Genomic DNA, 21,610 nt, shown 5'->3' on the forward strand with positions numbered 1-21,610 from the left:
ACATGTCAGCTCATATTTAGATCTGATCCTTCCACTGAAGAATGATCCTTGTTGTGCTTCCTTTTAAAGGTGCAGTCTTTGTGTATCTCTTAGGGTTAAATATAATGAAGTAAACACATTCTCCTGCATCTAGATTTTCCATTCTCTCTCTGCTGAAGCCTCTTCTTGTTGGACTAGCCATATTCTCAGCTTTCACTGTTTTCCCGACCCCTGCTTTCTTTCCAGCTCATCAATAATACAGTGCTGGCAACTCTTGCTCTCCTCTGGTTCCTCTGATCCTGGTTTGCTTTGGCCTGGTCTCGCCTTCCCTCTGGCTCTCGAGGATGGCGGCGCGTGCAGCACCAGCCCTTATTCACCTACAATAGCCTTTTGTGGGCCCTGCAATATATCCTCTGTTTCATCTGAGAGTTACAAAGACTCAAGCCAGATCTAGAGTTATACATTTCATTCCCTAAATCCTTGTCGATCACACTCACTCGCTAACTCCAGCATGATTTTTGTTAAAGGATATATGAAATCAGGTCAAAAAAATAAAACAATTTGAAAATCTCCTTCTTTTTAGCCTCAACATAAAGACTAGTTCATGTCACAGCAGCTGTTCACTTATTTAAAAGCAAGATGGTTGGAAAAGCATCAAGAATTGAGCTTTGGAAAAATTAGTGAGAGCATCTCCAAGGTGCTTGGAAGGTGAATGATGGCCTGTATCTTAATTTGCTACATTTTTGTTTTTTTTGCTGTCGACTTTGATGTTGTTATTATTTTAGGTTGCTGAATGTTTTCTGTTGCACTTTTTGATCATGTAAAGCACATTGAGTAGCCTTGTGTATGAAATGCACTATACAAATAAATTTGCCTTGCCTTGCCTACAGACATTTATATCTTATGAAGCCTCATACTAATGTTAGTACTTAATAACAGACAAGGACGGAAACTGGATCAGTAAATACTGGGACAAGTTGACCTGTAAACAATGCTGCACTGAGCCTTAAAAAGGACCTTCCACTGTTTGTGTAAGTTTGGTCTAAAAACTTCTAAATGTATGTATTACAAGATCTGTGCTTATGAAAACCCCTTCATATGAACCATATTCATTTCATTGCCTTTTAAAGATAAGCTTGTTATCTGCCATCATCTATTGCCGCAAAGCATCATGGGTTGTTTGTCTTGATGATGTCATCTCATTATTTGAGTTTCATTTGTTAAGGTTGGTAATCAAGAGAGAAAAAACAAACAAAATGTGTCATTGAGTGCAGACACAGACTCACTTTCTTCTAGAATTGTTCTGATACAGCTTTTTCACTTCCAATACGATACCAATATTTTGGGCTTATGTGTTGGCAGATCCCGATATTGATCTGATACAATATCATCATGAATCGTACATACAATTATTACTAGGGATGTAACGATTAATCGTAAGGCAGTTAAAAATCGATTCATAGGTATCACGATTCACATCGATAATGTAAAAATTTAATCGCAGTAGCTTTTTAACCAGCAGAGCTATCTAGAAGTGTTGGCGATGGGCGGAATCTGCAAATACTTTCTTTCTGGCCGCCTTCTACTTTTAAACATGTTCATAAATGATTCCTTACCCCTTTAGCACCAAAAAATTTTTGTAATATTACGTGAATATCTGTAAAAGTCACGCTTTTCTATTAGCTTTGTCTGCTAGCATAGCATCTCTTCTTCACTACTAGAATTTCTGCATGCCAACCGACCACTGGGTTACCAGCGCCCTCTGCTGGTCCAAACAAATATCTGACGTAAATCAGTTAAATGACTGTTTTGTTTTTTTAAGTCCAATTGTTAAGGCACAAAATAAATGTTCAGTTGCACTTTTAAAAATAACTTTTATGCAGTTTAACATTGTTTACTATAGAACCAGAATTTAAATTAATAGGCTTCTTCTTCATTTGTATTATTCCTTTATATATTTCATTCAAGATTTATTTTTAGTTAAATTGCATTGTTTTGAATAGTTTATCAAGGGATTCTTTTGACAATGAAAAATAAAAGGAAAACATTAGAGTTTTTTTCCCCGAAAAAATAAAGGAATATTTTTCAGTCATCATTTTTCTACAGTCCCATTTTGTAAAATAAATCGTGAAAGAATCGTATCGTGAACCCAGTATCGTGAATCGAATCGTATTGGGAGTTGAGTGAATCGGTACATCCCTAATTATTACTTATTTTGTAGTGTGGAATGTTAGAAAATGTTCGATCAAGTGATATTATTTAAATGTATACATATTCTACACATCAATGAAAAAATAAATAAATTAGACGACCGTGAAAAATAACCTCAATGAATCTAATACAAACAATAGGATACATTATATCAGCCAATATAAAACGATATGGTTTTTTTGTTTGTTGCTAATATCGAACCAAAATCCAATATCATCATCGATTGAGTCACTCTTACTTTGTTTATCTAATCCAGCAGTGCATTCATTCATTAACACGACAAAATGCTAAGTTTGTAGCGCCACTCTTCAACTAACCAGGCTGAGGCAATCAAAGAGGAGTGCGGCGACTACATATAATAATATATATGATTTTCATATAGAGCTTTTTTTGGACACTCAAAGTCGCTTTACAGAATTAAGGCATTATTCTTTCACTCCACAATTAGTGGTGGTAAGCTATTATTGTAGCCACAGCTGCCCTGGGGCAGATTGACAGAAGCAAGGCTGTCATAGTGCGCAATCGGCCCCTCCGACCACCACCAACACTCACTCACACACTACATTCCTACTAGGCAAAGTGGGTGAAGTGTCTTGCCCAAGGACACAATGACAGATACCACTGGGATGACTGCCGCCCCACTGTGGCACCTGGAATTCTCAGTAGTCTGCCATCCAACTACTAACAAGGCCCAGACCTGCTTAGCTTCTGAGACCTAACGAGATCGGGCAACGACCGGCGTGTATGGCCAGATATCTGACAAATACTCAGTTTCCAGCTGGTAAGGGAAAATCTGACACAGTTTGTTTCTTTGTAATCCTGATTACTAATGTAAACAAAGCAAAATCAATGGGGCATCACTGTAAATGATGAACTGCTGTCCCAACCCATAAAGCTTTGCCGCAAATCAAGATCGCGGATCACAGACTCTATAACGCCCATCTTTAAAAAACAATAAAATGATACGGTGAATAATAACTAAACCCCATAATGACTAAAACCCTAACCACTTTTTTTCTGCTGAAAACACATATTTTAGGTATAAAGTATTGTTGTTGATTGAGTGTTGTCCAACTCTTCACATTTTGGTCAAAGTATTTCAATTTAGCAAAGTATTTATTTTGTTGTAAAAAATTTAAGAGTATCTGCCCTTGAAACCTGGCTATTACAATCAAATTTTGCTATTGGCTGAGAATGGAGGTTTGTATTGTTGTGGTGGCTTCTTATATCATGAAACACTACAGTTAGCTTCCCTCCTATGAAAAGTACCACCTGGGGACTCTGCAATCTGTGGTGAATAGGTTGGAATGAGAGAATGTGAATAAAGAGGTATTGAGTAGCTAGTTAGCTTAGCTTAGATTGTTCTTTGCAGATTTTAAAGTAGAGACTGGGCGTGTCTGAACTGCTCCAGGGGCCCCGCCCATTATCAAGGCATTTTTAAGTTTCTCCACTAGTGGCACTACAGCCAAAACCTCAGGGTTTAGTTACTGTTTAAATAAACTACTAAAAACAGTGGAGGGTCCCGTTAAACAGGGAGAGTGTAATTCAGCTAACTACTGTCTACTGCTGCCATGGGTGTGTGCTGACCTGCGCAGGATGCCACCCAGTAAGGAGGCGTTGAGGCACTCTGGAGGCGACAATCTTCTTTTCACCTCAGCGATGGTGACTTTGTACTTGGAGGTGGAGCTGAGCAGAGAGAGTCGGCCCGGTACTGAGCAGAACAGGTCTGTGGGGTTGACCACACAAGTTCCTCCTGCACAAAAATAAAGATCACAAACAATACAGGTCAGAGCCAAAAAACCAGGGAAAAACCAGGAACTGAAGTACCAGTATATAGTTCAGCTGATCAGATGTTAAGTCGTGTACAGGCTGATGATAAACAGTGGAAGTCTCTTTATTTTCTTGGCCACAAACTACTTTTAACTGAACCACACAACACAGGAAAAACAAAACAAAAGCGAATTGACTTTGTCAGGAAACTTCTCCGAGCAAGTTTTTACAAACAAGAACAGCAAAGCAGGCTAAACGTTTTTCAATCACTACTGCACACTGCTAAGCCACAACATTATGACCCCATAGCTGAAGAGAATAATATCACTTAAAGCTGCAGTTTGTAAGTTTTTTTTTGTTTTTGTTTTATTTCGTCAAAAATCTATAGTCATCTTATTGTATTGTATTGTGTATTGTAATCCAAAGCGTTCTGAGTGGACAGTGACTCCTGGCTCTGTGAATGAGATTTAGAAATACAGGAGCGTGACGCTGGACTTCAGCCTATCAGAGATCTTTCTACCAACAGAGCGATCTCGAGCTGTTTTAAGCATTACTATTGGCTGCTCGAGCTGCTCGTCAAAAGTCAATGTGCATTCTTGATCTGACAGTAGGGACAGTCCCATTTACATGGCAAATCAAGAGGAAAAAGGAAAACCGAGGTGGAGAAGCAACAGAATAAAGGCACAAACGTGTTCAGGAGGAACGGACTCCGTGGAAGTTCCTCTGACTCGGTATGCGGCAAACTACACCCAATCCGCTTACAGTTAGCGCAGTTTGCCCCGAGTCAGAGAAGAGAGGGAACAGATGGAATAATGAGCTTTTTAAAAATGATCTAAAGTGGAAAGAACAGACCCAATTCATATGCAGTGTGGACGGAGTGTGTCTGCTCTGATCAGCTGAGCTCAGCTGCTTGCGTGTGATCAGCGTGGCTCTAAGCCTCTTACTATCGATACGTGCTTTCATGTCTCTAAAACATCAAAAAACTCTCCAAAAACACAAGAGAAAGTCCCTACATTTGTTACTAGTCTCTATGGAGAAAACAGTCGCAAAGAGTTCCACAGTTGTGCACGTGCACAAGAAGACCGATGAGGTTCGTTCAGGAGAGAAGGGAGTAGCATGGAGCGCCTCACATTCTACATACTGCAGCTTTAAAGCTGCTGGAGGCAATAATTATTTTAATGTTTTCGTTAGATTAATACATACTAGTGTAGGCCTTATTATTATTAATAATAATAATAATAATAATAATGCCTTGATTTCTATAGTCCTTTTTTTCCGATGAGACTGTTTCCGATGAGATATATTCACGCACAATTCATACCCATTCATACGAGGGAATGCGGGTAAATTGCCTTGCCCAATGACACAACAGCAATGACTGGGATAGAGTGGGATTCCAATCACCAACTCTTTGTCTTATTGGACGACCCACTCTACCGCTGATCCACAGCCACCCAAGAATGACACTTCTATTCATCTGGCCACGTGACTCAACTTTTCATGTTTTTTACCTTTTTTATTTACCAGGTTAGCCACTGAGAACCAGTTCTCATTTACAGTGAAAACCTGGCCACAATCTCACAATGCAATGCGCAAAACCTTTCAGACAATGTCAATAAAATGACTGTTTACATTGGAGATCAAAACAAACTTTTGAGCAATCTTTGAGAAATCGTTTACATCTTTTTTCAAGCAGACTGACAAGTTCCTCATCACATAAAGAGTGTATTATTTAGCATGACCTCAGAACACGGATGCACATCTTATTAGAGCTTTAATGAACTGGTCTGTGTGCTCGAGTTAGCACTAGAGTTATGAGTTAGAGTTTGAGATGTTTCTGCGTTCTTGGCACTGCAGTATAGGTTCTAGGTTAGTGTTTAGGATTTTGTTGAAAAAGTGGCATGACAGGCACAGAAAAACAATTTATCAAGACGGGGGCAAGGCTGGGGTATGGTCTTGAGGGGGGTTAGGCCACGCCCACTACAAACCTTGACACAGACTTCAGCACACATGAAGGGTAGGGGGACCTATACCCGCCTTGACGACACAGAAGATTAAATGAAGGTTTAGACACAATTCTTCCAATAGTTATGTTTAAATGATTAGTAAATAATGAAATACGTCTGACCCATAGTATATACCTTCATGTTTTGAGGTTGCAGCAAAGTATTACCAGTATTATTAACATCCAGGCATATAAGGGCAGATACATAAACGTATACAGTTGATCAACCAACATCGTATTCCAACTAAGCTACAGTATAAAAGTATTCATTGGGGGTCTTAATTTATAGAGGATACAGTATGTGTAGCCTCTCCTTTAAAAACTAAACAAGATCAGAATAATATGTTTAAAGCAAAGAAAAGTTATTTTCCCAAACACAATGAGGGTCTCCTGTTCCTGTCAGTATGAAAGAGGTTGCTGAATGGTGAGTACATGATGCACTTTATCATTCACTCCTTTCATGTGAAGTAGAGTAATCATCCACTATAGAAAAGTGACAATATGAGCACGATCATAATAGTTTGGCAGAAAAATCCTCCGATGCTCCTTGTATGAGTCGTCTGTGACGTTATTGAGACAGAAAGTGAAAAACTGGAGTGCAACAAAGAAGACCAACATCCCACTTTGTAGCTGAGAACAGATCAATCAGGAAACCTCGGCTCCAATTTGTTTTCGCATTAGTTTTTGAGCGTAGCTTCGTTTAACAATTTGCTCCGAATCAATCAGGTGGAACGACGCTGTGAAGGAAAAGTGCTGCAAAACAAACTCCTCTACCTGTAGGAGCATTTTTTTTAAAAACCATTTATCTAATAATGACTGTTTTTTTGGGCAAAATGTTCATTATATCATCATATATCCGAATAGCTTCTGGAAGCATTTGGCATGTTGGTGTATTTCTCTTAGCTTTAACCAGGCTTTTTTCCACAAGCTAAATATTACATACAGCTCTTTTTTCTTACATTTTACTATACATATATTGATATTTCAGCTTCAGCTCAATATTTGTCTGTGTGTATGAGCTGTTATCCCAGGAGGGGCATCATTTAATCACCTCACAACCTTCAGGTTGACTTCAATGTGTACTCGAGGCTCCTCAATCTGTAAATAAATGATAATAGAGGCGCTCTCACATTATTAATTGTATTTGAATCAGTGGAGTGTATTGACTGCTCTGAATAGGCTCTATTATAATAAACTTTCACTTGAACTAACGTCCCGAGCAGCTGAAACACAAGGTTTCTGTCAGATGTACTGTAGGCTATATTCTATTATTCATCCGCCTCATTATCAAATCTAACAGCAGGGTGTGTCGCTTTGTTATTAGGCCTGTACTGGATTGGATGGGAAGAAGAAAGAGGATGCCATTTAGGCCACGTTAGAGCAGTGCTGCAGGCTAAGATTGCTTTCTGACGCCAGACCCTTTTTTTTTAGGGCATTGTTGATGATTTGGCCCCCAACTAAGCCCTCTGGATCACCAGCTGTAGCCTAGATTTCAACTCTCGAGATGTATTATTCACAATCTGCAGAAATGTGCTCGACAGGCTTCCTCAGAAATAAAGAGGCAAGACAATAAAACAGGACATCCTGTTTCAGGACCACAGACAGCGACATGCCGTTATCTAGCAGCCCCTAAACAGCAGCTCCACCAGTTCACACGAGGAGAGTGAAAGCCTTTTTCCCTTCATTTTACAGCAACTTGTGATTGTGAGGAAAAAATGTCAATTTAAAATGAATATAGAAACAAAATTAAGTCAATTATGCAGACATTTAAAATGACAATAAGTTATTTTTTAAATATTTTGATTTTGATTTTGAAGTTGATGCTTGAAATACCACAGAAAAGTACTGAGAAACATAGCACACACTCGCTCTGACTGAGCTCACATGTATATGGAATTCATGACATGGAAAATGTCTGTGAAACTTTTAGAACCGAGCTCAATCACAGGTGGCCAAACTGCATGTTATATTTGTTAACACGTCATGATATGTAGGAAAACAATGACAAAAATTACATTTATTACTACTTGGTGGTCTGACAAACTCATTTGATATTGCAACAGCATATTTTGGACAGAATCATTTAGTATATACTGTAACTTCTCCCCCCTGCTGACATGGAAAAGTCTTTATTTACCCTGCCTTTAAGTTATGGGCAAAATTAATTTAATACAAACTGCAATGACACATATAAGACTGACTAAATAAAAATGTATACTTTACACATAACACCTGATGCCTCTAGTTACACTAACACATGTTTTTGGACTGTGGAATTGAACCAGAGTGTGTCTGCCATGTGGATTATCTGGAATTTTAAAGTAGAAAAACAACAAAAGTCTGGAAAGTCAGATTCATGGTATAACAAGAGTAAATCTCCACCAAGTGCCAAATGTCTGGATCGGCTTGTAAGAAATGTATATCCCTATTTATAATAATACAATAGGTCCAAACCTCAATTTAAAAAAAAAAATATGTATATGTGATGAAATGCGTAATCTGTATCTGATCAAGTAGAAACTCTGTGGTCTAATTAAAAAAACCAACCTGACACAACCGAGTCAAATTTAATAAAGATCAGTGAATTACAAACTGAGATATGATTTTTGAAATTTTGCCAATGATGAGAGATAGGTTTTTTTTTTTTTTAAACCTGATCCAGAATGAGTATATTAAACCGGATTCCCTCTGATGTTTATTCAATGGAATCTTCCATTGTGTATAGGGTCTATCTTTGGTTGAAAATTTGTCAAAATCTGTTAAGTATTAAGTAGTAAACGCCCGTGAAAATATTCTACAATAGCAAAACATATTTAGTATTGTCATGTCAATGTTTTAAGTTATGAATCTATAGTTTGAAATTTCTTTGAAGAAACTATTTCCTAAAGTTCTAAAAACAATCACACCCAGTCTAAAGACGTGTAATATATGATGTTCCATCTCAAGGCCTGTTACCCCTAAACTGAAGGTGTAATCAGGCTTCACCTGTGTGTGGCTGCACACGTGTGCTGTCCACCCACGTGACACCCAGCAGGCAGACCGTTCCTGTCAGGCTCGCGCCCTGACAGGGAACGGGGCACGCGCCAGTAAAAGCCGCGGGTTTTAACGTCATATTAATTCCTCCAAAAATGTTTTGATCCAAAGTAGTTTGTATTTTATGTTGCCACGGGCAATTGACAAGAGCTATTGCCGGTAGTGCAGTCAGCAGAGCGCGGGCCCAGAGGCGATAACGGTATTTAAGTAACGGAGAGTAGCCTCGGGCTGCGGCGCGAGCGGCGGGCGGGATCACACGTGGAATCAAGCGCCTTTTTTTTTTTTTTTTTTTTTTTTATAACAAGTTTCCCGCGAAAAATTAAAGGAGAAAAAAGAACAAAAACTGACAAGGGCCAAATGCCATCCTCCTCTTATTTTAACAACAGTGTTTATCTGTGAAAATATAAAACGCCCGCCAGTGTCTTGACAGGGAAATGAGAGAAACCAGCGTGCACGGGATGTAGTGGGGGGGCGCGCATCTGACAGATCCTGCTTGATGTTAGTGGAGCAGGGAAAAGAGAAACGCATGCTGATTAAAAACACAGACGACTCGTCCTAAGTAGGATCCGCATTTCTTGAGTGATTTTCTTTTGAAAAGGGGTTATGTGAATATTCATGCAGCCAAAGCCGCAGTCAGAAAGAACAACATTAATATGATCTCGGCTGAATCCGGGGCCCCGCTCGGCATTAGCATATCAAAGCGTGCGCCCGAGGCGAGAGAAGCTATCGATACGGGAGCGGGAGGTAAAGCAAAGATTATTGGTTGTGATGGTTGCAGCGGCTGAGCTCTGGGCCAAATACGGAGCACCATTAAGCGAAAGTGATAGCGAAGGGATTCCCGCGTCAATCCAAGAGAAAAGCCCCAACACTTCGGCAGAGCTGATGAAAAATTAAACCCGAGACACAGCCTTCCTTTCTGTGCAGAAAACACGCACACAAAGACGCACACGCACTCAGAGCTGCCTTTTGATGGAATAAAATCAACGGAGTTTTACAAACCAATGCGGGGAAATATCCTGATCTTGGTTGATTCAGAGCTGACTTTTACCTCAAGGTGTCCAGACCTGACCCTGAAGGCCTGCACTGGTTTATTTGGGTGGTGTGCGCGTGCGTGCACTTTCCTCCCTGACGTCGCTGGAATCTAGTGTAGACACATTCACAATTACTACTACTACTACTACTACTACTACTACTACTACTACTACTAATAATAATAATAATAATAATAATAATAATAATAATAATAATAATAATAATAATAATACTAATAATAATAATATTTCAGTATTTTCAAATTCAGTTTTTTTCCAATGTTTTTTTTTTTCTTTCTCCAGACAAAAGCACTTTACATACAGTATAATCCATTATTCATTCCGACCACATTCAAAGGACAGTCACACTGGTGAGTAACTACATCTGTAGACACAGCTGCACTGTGTGGGCTGCAGTCACTCAGTATAATATCTATATTTCATTAAAACAATAAAACAATGCATATGCTCTGAAAACACAGTTTGTTCTTTGTCCTATTTAGTTTTTGCATGAAGTTCTAAAGTCATGATGAAGTTTTCAATCTGATTTAATTCTAACAACATTTATGGTCATTATTTTTATTTTATTTTTAAATAGTGATTTTTTTTTTTCTCTCCCTATACTTCTGTCATTATCTCATAGTTTTCTCTTTGCTTTGACATAAACAGACTTGCAGCATAAAATACTCATTCATATTATTATCATTATTAATATGATTTAATGACATGTTTGTTTATTTTGTCAATCCGTGTTTACATTTGAGTTTTGGCATTTTGCATGTGACAACATGCACGTTTAGGTGTGTTTTTCTGTTATGAATAATTAAAATTGTGTCATATTTTTCTGCAGGTTTATTGACGGTTCCGTGTCTGCAGAGCTGAGTGTGTGTGTGTGTGTGTGTAGTGATGAGTAAAAACAGGCTTGTGCTGAGTGACAGTAAAGTGCGTGTTTGCGCTGACAGTAGACAGAGAGCAGTGCTCCGCCTTGTTCACTGTCTACTGCTGAACGCTGCGTCGTGTTGCGTTCACGGCCTCGAGTGCGTGGAACAAACAGGGAGGAAACGGAGGGGAGGGGGTTGGGGGGGGGGGCTTACCTCTCCGGATGACGCCTCCTTGTCCGTTCAACACGAGCCCACACTGCGCCTCCACGGAGCCCTGTGGAGAAATGCACTCATTAGGAGGTGACATCACTTCACCCAGATGTTCCCACAGCAGCTGGAGCTGCTTTTCCCACAGAGTGAGTCCTTAAGGTGCTGCTATTGTTCAGCTGTAAATCATTTCCTATTGTCCACCTTCAGTGACCCATTAACATCAGTGTTAGACATAATATATTACTCTCTCTAATACAGTGAAGCATGCTTTAAAACACGTGTTCTCAACTCGTGGTTCGAGACTCAAAAGGAGCTAATGGACCATTATTATTTACCTCTACAAATAAATAGAATTTTACTCTTTTATTTTGAAGCTGACTTTACGGAAGTGGATTAGGGCCAATTTTGATGGAGATAATAATTTTGGGCAAATCAAGAATAAAGTCGAAAAGTTTTAATATAATTACGAGATTAAAGTCGAAAAATTAGATTAAAGTCGAAATTTCGAAAATGATCTCAAAACACAATACCGTGATAAAAGCTAAAGGTTTGCTAATGAAGTCCGTCTATGGCTAGGTGTACAGAAACAGATTAGAGCCAGTTTTGATGAAGAATATTGTCATATATGGTGAATTGCTCCTGGTCTGCTTCCGTAGATTTGACTTTAATAGCAAACCTTTGAATTTCATCATGCACAATATTGTATTATGAGTTTATTTTCGACATTATTCTTGATTTGCCCAAAATAATTTTCTCCATCAAAATCGCCTCTAATCCTGTTCCGTAAAGTCAGCTTCAAAATAAAAGAACCAAATTATATTCATTTGTAGAGGTAAATAATAATGGGTCCATTAACTCCTTCTGAGTCTCGAACCACGAGTTGAGAACATGTGTTTTAGAGCAAGAAATGTATGACTCATCTAATGCAGCTTTGTAATATTAACCCACAGCTCTATAACAATGGTGGCCATTATTATTATTAATATAAAAATGGCTGCATATGTAACTGAGGGTAAAAGTGAACTATCTGCACCTCATGAAATATATAATTTTTAAATCAATGTGATTTTTTAAAATGAAAAAATTCTCTATCATCTCAACTTCAAACTGCAACATTTTGACCATAAACATTTTGAGATTTTTAATATCTTCCTTCATTTTGTGTAAAGGGTTGTAAACAATACACGTGCTAAGATCACATATACTTTTATTAAAAAACTGGGTGCATTTAAAAAAGAATTCATCTTTACACGATTAAAAAAAATCTCTATTTTCTTGTACTTCCTATGAAGTTAATGATAAATATTAGCAATGTCCTGATACAACTTTTTCATTTCCGAAATGATACTGATATTGCAGCCTTGCGTATCGGCCGATACCGATATTGATCCGATATCAGCATGAATCATTCATACTTCTTCTTTCTTCAATAAAAACAATGATCAAGTGTTGATCAAACAGCGAACAATAGTCAGCAACAGTAGGTATGAGAAAAACTGACCCATTTATTATTAACCAATTGGTTACATACATTTTAACCTTCAATATAATGTCTACAGTATTCTACAATTTAATAAAATAAATAAAAAATGAATTGGGGAAAAAATTAAAAATAAAAAATAACGGACAATCTGGAAATTTTAATCTAATATTTGTTTTCAGGCTAATATCCGACCGATATCCGATATCAATATCAGAACGGGACACCCTAATAAATGGTTCTACTTTAAAAAAAACATCAATGTGATTTCATATTTTCTAAAGAGCACAATTCAACTTTTGTTCGGCCTTTAATAACACTTTCAAACCAATAAAAACATGCTGAAGATAACAAAAGCAGCAGCAATTCAAAGAAGATGCTAAATTCAGACAATAATTTTAGTGGGATATATATATATATATGTAAGATTCCATTAGCATTGATAAACCTGATATGGATGGTATTAATGTTCATAAACACACAGAGACAGATTTGATCTCATCAATGACTCAGGTCACATGATCACATGAGTTCTGATTGGACAAAATTATAGCTTTGTTTTATTAGTCGACAAAAATGTATTTTTTAAATTAGTTTTAGTCTAGTTATTGTCACTTGACAAAAACTATGACGGAAATGTTTAGTTTGCAAAATGAAAACTTCACTAGTAAAAGATATAGAATCATTTCAACTTTCAAGTTGGCACCGATTTTATTGTTGTTGTTTTAAAATTGAAACATTTTGTACACAGGCACATATAAAAGGTCTGGACCAAACCCCCCTGTCCTGTGGTGAATTCTAAAACAACATTCGATTCAAGGGACATTCAACCCCTGCAGGACTGCAGCCGTCCATGACAAGGACTGTCCAACATTATTCAAAAGCGTGTGTATCAGTGTGTGTGTGTGGGTCCAGTCCACCTCCTGCAGTAGGAAAAAGTCCCTCCCTCAGTTCTATTGAAAGCCCAGCTCAACCCTCTGAGCATCAGGAATGCTGACAACGTAGTGTAGGACCCTTAAACCCTGAACCTGCATGAACTGCTGCTGTCTGACAGCTGGGACTGGACTGTTCAACACTAGGAATACACAAACAGTCTCATTTCTCTCCTTTACCAATCAGAGTAGCCTTTAAATGTGCAGGAATGCAGTTATTCACATTATTTTCTTATTTTTATTGCATCTTTATTTGCCTTCTTTATAGCATTTAATTGTTCTATTGAGATAAGATCATTATGAGCTACTTTCCCCCCAAATATCTTGTAATTAAGATCATATATATTTTTTAAATATGTCGGTGTTCAATTTAGATTATTATTCTATTATTTTAATGTGTATATCTCTGCTAATTAAGAAGAGCTACTAAACACTCCCCCCTGTTTTTGAAAAGAATGGCAATAAAGATCTATTCTACATCATCTTTACTGGTTGCAGTTATCATTCTCATCTTGACTTTTATATTTATATTTATTGTTTGCACCAACTCACCAATCGTATTGTGTAAAATATAACTGGCAATAAAACAGTTTGTGATTCTGGTCCTATTATTCTGTCTCATTTTATTCCATCATATATGATCTTATTTCATATCTTATCTCATGTCATCTTATCATAATTTCTTATCTCATTCCATAATCATATCTTATGTTATCTTATCTCATCTCATCCCATTATATCCTATACCTAATCTCATCGTATTTTATTTTACGTTATCTTATCTCATTTCATTTTATTCCATATCTCATCTCATCTTATTATATCTCATCCCATAATCATATCTTATATGTTATCTCATCTCGTCCAATCATATACCAACTTATCTTATTTTATCCCATCACATCCTATACTTATCTTATCCCATATCTTATTTTATGTTATGTTATCTAATCTTATATTATCCCATATTTTATCATCTCATCTTATCATTATCTCATCCCATAATCATATCTTATATTTGATCTTATCTCATATACTAACTTATCATATTTTATCCCTTCATACCTTAACTTATCCCATATCTTATTTTATCATCTCATTTTAAAATTATATCTAATCTCATCATTTTATCCCATCAAATCTTATGTTATTTTATCACATTTTATGTATTTAATCTAATCCCATTTTATTTTATCATCTTATTTTATCCAACCATTTCTTTTCTCATTTTATTCCATCTAATCTTATGTTATCTAATCTCATCCAATCCAATTTTATTTTATCTTATTATCATATCTTATCTTATTCTACCTCATCTTATCTCATCCCATCATATCTCATCTTATTTTATCTCATCTTATTTTATTCCAATTGGCTAACAAGCAAACCTCACCTAAGCAGAACATGAATGGAATCCTAAATATGTGACCTTACATTTAACCATTTTCTGCCCAAAACTCAAAAATCCAAAACAATGTGCCATGTGTCCACTTGGAGCGGATTTGTGTCTGAAAGGTGTCTAGCCTGAGGATACTTGGAGACTAAAAGAACAGCAGCCCATCACCAGGCCCTGCGTGCTGGATTCACACCCTGAGATCTTTGTGCATGTTTTTTTCTGACGGTGGAAACGTTTTTATTAGAAAGCGTGAATCCCTCCACATGCTGTGAGCGTTTGTGAAGCTTCATCTGAATGAAGAACGCAGCCCACGGCTCACATACACCGCCTGCTTTACCTCCAACCTGTTGGGGCATCACTGTGTGCAACAGCACACGGAAAGACCTGTTTACAGCCGCCATTTTGGTCCAGATCATCGTCACACCCGCGTGCTATCAACAATGGAAAGCGGAGCACGCGAGTTTTTATTCAGGAAAAACACGTAATCCCTCGTGCGAGCCTCGAGGCCCACGAGGCAGCAGCAGCAGAAGCCTGATTAAAATAAGGTGCTGCATGTTGTAGCTTTCTCTTAAACAGCCGCGGCTCTCTCTCTCTTTCTTTTCTTCTACTCCGGAGCTAAAGTGATTATAAAATCAATGTACAAAACGCACAGAGGTCCTGCATGAATTAGCTTAGGAACGGGCGAAAGGTGTGGCAGCTGCCTTTGTGCGCCATGAAAATCTCTTTAACGCGCTCAAAGGATGCAACCGGAGCTGCACAAGACCGCGTGCGCATCTGTTCCCGTTCATAGAGCCGCCCTGGTGCGTTCAGGTTCACGGACCGCTCCATTCTTTGGCTCAATGAAAGGGTCAAACCTGCGCTCCCTTATGTTCCCACAACACGGATAGTTTAACCACCAAAATGTAATATTAAAATACTAAAATATTATTGTTAATAAATTATTATTTTATTATTATTATTGAAATTATATTAACAATGATAATAATATTTTTTTCAATCATCATTTTGTGTCACTATTTAAACTAGTCGTTCCTTATCACTTTTTTTTTTTTTTTTTTTTTTTAAATACAAATATTACAATGCCAAATGAAACGAATTAAATTGTGCTATAAGGTATTATGTTTATATAAAGTATGATTAGGTGCTACTAAAATTGATTTTTTTTTTTTTAAATAACTACACAATTCAGTGTTAACATCACGCAGGAACCAAAACAAAGTTTAAATAAATAACATACGTGTGAAAAAAAAAAAAAAACGTCAGAAGAATGTTTGTTATCGTTTATTTAGTCTTAATCTTCATGACAAAATTAATGCTTTTTATTATTAGCATTAATATTATTATTGGGTTTTTTTTTTTTTTTTTTTAGATAATAAGACTTGTATTAATTTGCAGCTTAATTACACAAAAATGACGATAATAGAGGCAGATTTGCTCAGCTTGGTAAACAGTTAACGCGTCTAAAATTAAGTCTCACCCGTGTTAAACCTGCTTTTTAAGCGAAAGCTGCACAGATTTAGCCGCATACGTTAAACAGCGTTGATTGACGTTAAGTCGGTAATTGGATAAACTACGGTGCTTTATGGTGCTCAAGCCTGCCATTGTGTGTTCAACCCCCGATCCGTTAATCCGCCCTTTACCGGAGAATAGAGCAACCAGCGGCTTTTCTTTACCCACTCTCTCACACACACACACACACACACACACACACACACACACACACACACACACACACACACACACACACACACACACACACACACACACACACACACACACACACTTTTTTTTTCATCATTTCTTTACATGGTGAGACTTATGTAAAGTATGGCTGACGTGTGTTGGTGAATGGTGGAATAAAGAATAAAGGGCGGACTGCACAATGGGATTGTATAGACTGCCAGTCAATTAACCTTTGGAGCGGCTCTGCCTCTGTGCGCGTGCACTTGACATTTGTTCAGCCTGTGTACTGTCACGTTTTGTCTGGAAATGATATCGGAATAATTCCTCCCTTTAAACAGAGAGGATGTGTTTGTGCGAACCTGACCTGAAACAGACAGACATCTGCGCAGACTGTCTGTGAATTGCTCTGCTTTGACAAAAGAACAGGGATTCTCAAACAGTGGTACGTGTACCCCTGGGGGCGTGTATGTAGAAACATTTGTCAGTATTTTTTAAGTATAAAGGACATATGTTTGAGTTGCCTGCACCCCCCCAAAAAGAAAAAATGTTCCTAATTATTACTATTATTGTTATATTTTTTAAACGTGACACAACTTGAATAAAACACATCAAAGTGGAAATACAAATTCTAAAAAATCCAAAACAACATACATGCATAAATCAGCTTTATATTTACATGCATGAGCCTACTGAAAGTTCGAGAAAAATAACTTTAAAATAAATAAATCACTAAAAAAAAAAAACAGGTGTATGAACCTAAGGGCAAAGAAGCAACAACAAACTTGGGAGTGATTGTAAAAAAAAAGGATTTCAGTGTCCAGTACATAATCTATTCAATTAAAGGGAGATAAATTTGTACTCGTCTGTTTAGCACGTTAAGGCTTAAATTTATTTAATAATAAGTGAAGCAGCTAATCATCTTATTTTGAAATGTTCAATAAAAAGACTTTATAAATGCACTTTTCTTTTCCATATTGTTGATTATCACCTTAGATTTTAATTTACTGGTTTGGGATTTTAGCCACAGACTGAAAAATATATTGTGAAAGTGTTTTTGGGACCAGACTCAGAAACCAGTTGATAGTTTACTGATATCTGGACACAGATTGAACCAAACTTGGTGTATATCAGACTAAAAAAACTAAATAATTCTAACAAGATTCTTTTGAAAAATTGTTAAGGTTTTATTAATTCAGACAACTATTCCTCAGGAAATCCATGGCATTTCCTGAGGAACAGTTGTCTGAATAAATAAAACCTTAACATATCACAAAAATAACTCATTGTTGACATTGTGTTATTGTTTCGTGTTTTTACTCTCATTTACATATATTCTAACATTTCCTCTCCTTCATTCATCAGCTGTGTATTCAATTCAACTAAACATCTTTATGTTGTTTTTATTGGATTGGATTGTTGCAGGTCGGACGCAAGGGGAGAACATGCAAACTCCGCACAGAGAAGTTCCAGGAAGGTTGAAGCCCAGAGGCATAAGGCCCTTAATGAAAACTAACTCTAATCAGGTGTTTGGGTGTGGTAATGAGGGGCCTGATGGAGGACTCGGTACCCTGCAGGTCGTCCGCTGAGGGCGGGGGGAGCCCCAGGCCGGCCGCCGGGCGCAGCCTCTGGTCCGGGTGATGCATGCCGTAGGCCTGCGAGCCATGTGACGTCATCAGCGACAGGTCATGGCGCCGGTACCGCGTCGAGGCAGCCCAGCTCGCGCCGCTGCTGCTCGTCAGGCACGAGGACTTGAGGGCCGAGCGCGCGCTGTGCAGGTTGATGAAGTCCGCGGGCTCCCCGTGGTGCAGCGGCTGGTATTACTGACCCGAGTGCAGCGAGTTCAGGCCGTAGGCCTCCGGGGCCACGGCCGGGTGCGAGTGCTGGAACTCGTAGTGGAAGGACTGGTGGTGCAGGGGCGTGTACTGGTGGTTGGCGGAGAAATAGGGCGAGGCGAACTCTGTGCCCGCCGGTGCTGGGTAGGTGAGCGGGGACGAGGACGAGTAGGCGACCGAGGAGTTGGCCACGGAATCCAGACAGCCGAGCTGCATGAGCCGGTAGCTGTTTGATCCGTCGTGACGTATCTGAGAGATAATAAAGAGACGGGGAGATACATGAGCTGTGTCATTTAGCATCAGCCTCAGCCTGCGTGTCTCCAAACACACTCCAAAACACAGGCTCCTCGTTAAAGCTCCTGAAGGAAATGTCACCTCCGCACGGCAACAGGAAGCATCCCTTTGGCACGCCTGTCACTCTGCTCGCTGCTTTTAAAAGGCGTGCTGTTAGATATTATTATTATTACCCAGCTGCTGGAAAACCCATTCCCAGCAGCTCACAGTAGAGGAGAGGAAAGGAGAGGAGAGCGGAGAGAGACGCAGCGGAGAGCCCAAAAACGCACCAATCATTCAGCTGCACACACACACACACAGCGCCTCTGTGCGCTTTACACTTCCACAAACACTTCAAATCTCCTCCACAGCCACGCTGTATTTATCAACCACTAAATATAATTGAATTAACCTACCTCTGCGTCGTGGACAAGTCCGGGGAAGGTCGCTGACAGTTTTGCTTTCTCCAAAGTAAACCCGTCTTGGTTTTTTTTTTTTTTTTTTTTAACCTCCTCTCCTGTCCGACTCCGATCGAATAAAAATAAATAAATGCCCACAAAATCCTCCAAAAAGAGAGAAACAGAGAAGTCCCCCCTTCGCGCTGCTCTCGATAAGCCGGTGGGAAAGCTGGCGAGCGTCTCCCCTCTGCACGGACGGGGCTGGCGCACGGATTTTGTACTTGCAGGGTATTTTCTCGGCTGATGTCGTAGGTCCCTTGGTAATATAGAAGTTTTGAAAATTAAGCATCAGCACTGAGGAATGGGAGGACATAGACGGAGCGGAGCATCCCAGGAGACACGGAATAAATATTGTATCTTCGCCCTTAATAAGGAACCGAGTGCTTCTTTCAACATTTTCGACGCCTTTTGTGGACATTTTCCCTTTTTGACTCATTTGTTTTTCCACCAGGTCTCCTTCCCGCTTTCATCATTATTCTTTTTTTTTTATTCACATCGACTAAAGTCACCTTTTTGTTTTTTCTTTTGTTTTGTTATTTTTAACAGAAATGGTGCGGATTTTCATCGGAAATGTAAGTTTGATTTGTGATATTTTAAACCAATTCAGAACGGAATAAAGGCGGTTTTCTTTAGTTTTCTGCAGCAGAGCTTGAATTTATCCAGTTTAAACAAGGGAAACGCATAACTCGATGCTTGTAGTGCATGAATAGATTAATTTACGATTGTACTATAATTTTTACACAATGAAAAATACGTAAAGACGCTTCTGGAATTTGGTCATACTTTTATTAGTATTTTTGATACGCAAAAATAATGACAGATACTGTATTTCAGTCATTTATAGGAAATAATATCTCAGTTTTTACCATGGCACACAACTGATAAATGTAATAATGTTAAACGCCAAAAAAAAAAACAAAAACCAATTTATTTATATTTCAGAATTAAAAATAATGCATTTTTACACGTTTTCTTTTTACTGTTAAATTAATAACATTATTATAATTATATAATAATTAATAATAAAATAAATTATACCATAAACACTTTATTCTTGTTTTGGGGGATGGGGTAGTTATATGATATTGCCTTTATGCATAACCAAGAATATTGTATCATGCATGAGAATAAATTACTATTAGCCTATTATTATTTTTGAATGATCTGAATGTATTGTTTTCTTTTCAGGCATGCAGCACAATTCTTTCTTTCTTCTTTCCTTTCTTTCTTTCTTGCTTTTTTTCTCTTTTTTTTTCTTTTCTTTCTTTCTCTTTCTTTCTTTTTTCTTTTCTTTCTTTCTTTTCTTTCTTTCTTTCTTTCTTGTCTATTCAGTTTCAGTTTAGTTTATTTCAAGAGACAGTGGAATTTAATAAACATGAGTTAAAAAAAAAAAAAAAAAAAAAAATAGCCAAGAGGTTATTTTTCATCTGTATAGTCCACTGGCCATGATGTTAAATAAGCAAGACAGTAAACATGACAAACATACATGATAGGAAAAAAATATCAGGAAACACTAACAATACGTTGACACATTAGACAACATTAAAAAAACAAACAAACAAAAACAAAAAAACACACACTATACAGGATAAACAAAGCATGTTGAATAATAATATCAAATATCTTAATAATTTCCGTAGATTCTGTTTTTTAAATAAACTCGTGATCATTTATCTTATCCTAAAGAAACGCTTCTGATGTATTATCAGGTGTAAAATCAACAAAAAGGGGATTTAAATAAAGAGAAGAAACCACATTGATGGATCATGTACCCTAAGGCCACCCGGGCACCGCTAATGCTTGGTCACATCCTGAAGAAGGAGCGAAATGGGGGTAAGAGAGGATGATGATGATGATGATGATGATGATGATGATGATGATGATGATGATGGAGGAGAGGAGAGTTATCCTCCTGTCAGTCAGATTAGCTGCTTTTCAAAACAAACCAACACAGAGAGAGAGAGAGAGAGAGAGGCAGAGGGGGAGCAGAACATATATTGACTGATAAACCCCAATCAGTCTTGTTTTTTCCATCCTCAGCTGTAACTGTAAGCAAAGCGACTCCCTGAGATTATTAAAGTGCAGACTGTGACCGAGCTGACGCAGGGACGCCGGATTGAGCTTTAATTAAGCAACTATTTCCCTCCCATCTGTTACTGCATACGTCTGCCTCTCTGCCCTAGTCCACAATAATAATAATAATAATAATAATAATAATAATAATAATAATAATAATAATGTTTTGGAAATAAAAATATTCAGTTTATAGATTTTGTCTCACTTTTTCTAATTTCCCCCTAATTTACCTCCTTTTTGCAGTCCTTAAAGAGAGAGAGAGAGAGAGAGAGAGAGAGAGGAGAGACAGAGATAGAGAGAGAGAAGGAGAGTGAGAGCGAAATAAAAAAATATTCCTTATGATATGAAAGACAGAAGTCG

At 37.9% G+C, this 21,610-nt stretch overlaps 1 pseudogene; it reads right to left on the reverse strand.

Annotated features, from left to right (window-relative positions):
• Window positions 1-20,621, reverse strand: part of LOC114458047 (transcription factor AP-2-delta-like) — a 37,311-nt pseudogene extending 16,690 nt beyond the window's left edge.
• Between the last annotated feature and the right edge of the window lie 989 nt (window positions 20,622-21,610).

Source organism: Gouania willdenowi, chromosome 24 (genome assembly GCF_900634775.1).
Source record: "Gouania willdenowi chromosome 24, fGouWil2.1, whole genome shotgun sequence".
In the NCBI taxonomy this organism is placed as follows: Eukaryota; Metazoa; Chordata; class Actinopteri; order Blenniiformes; family Gobiesocidae; genus Gouania; species Gouania willdenowi.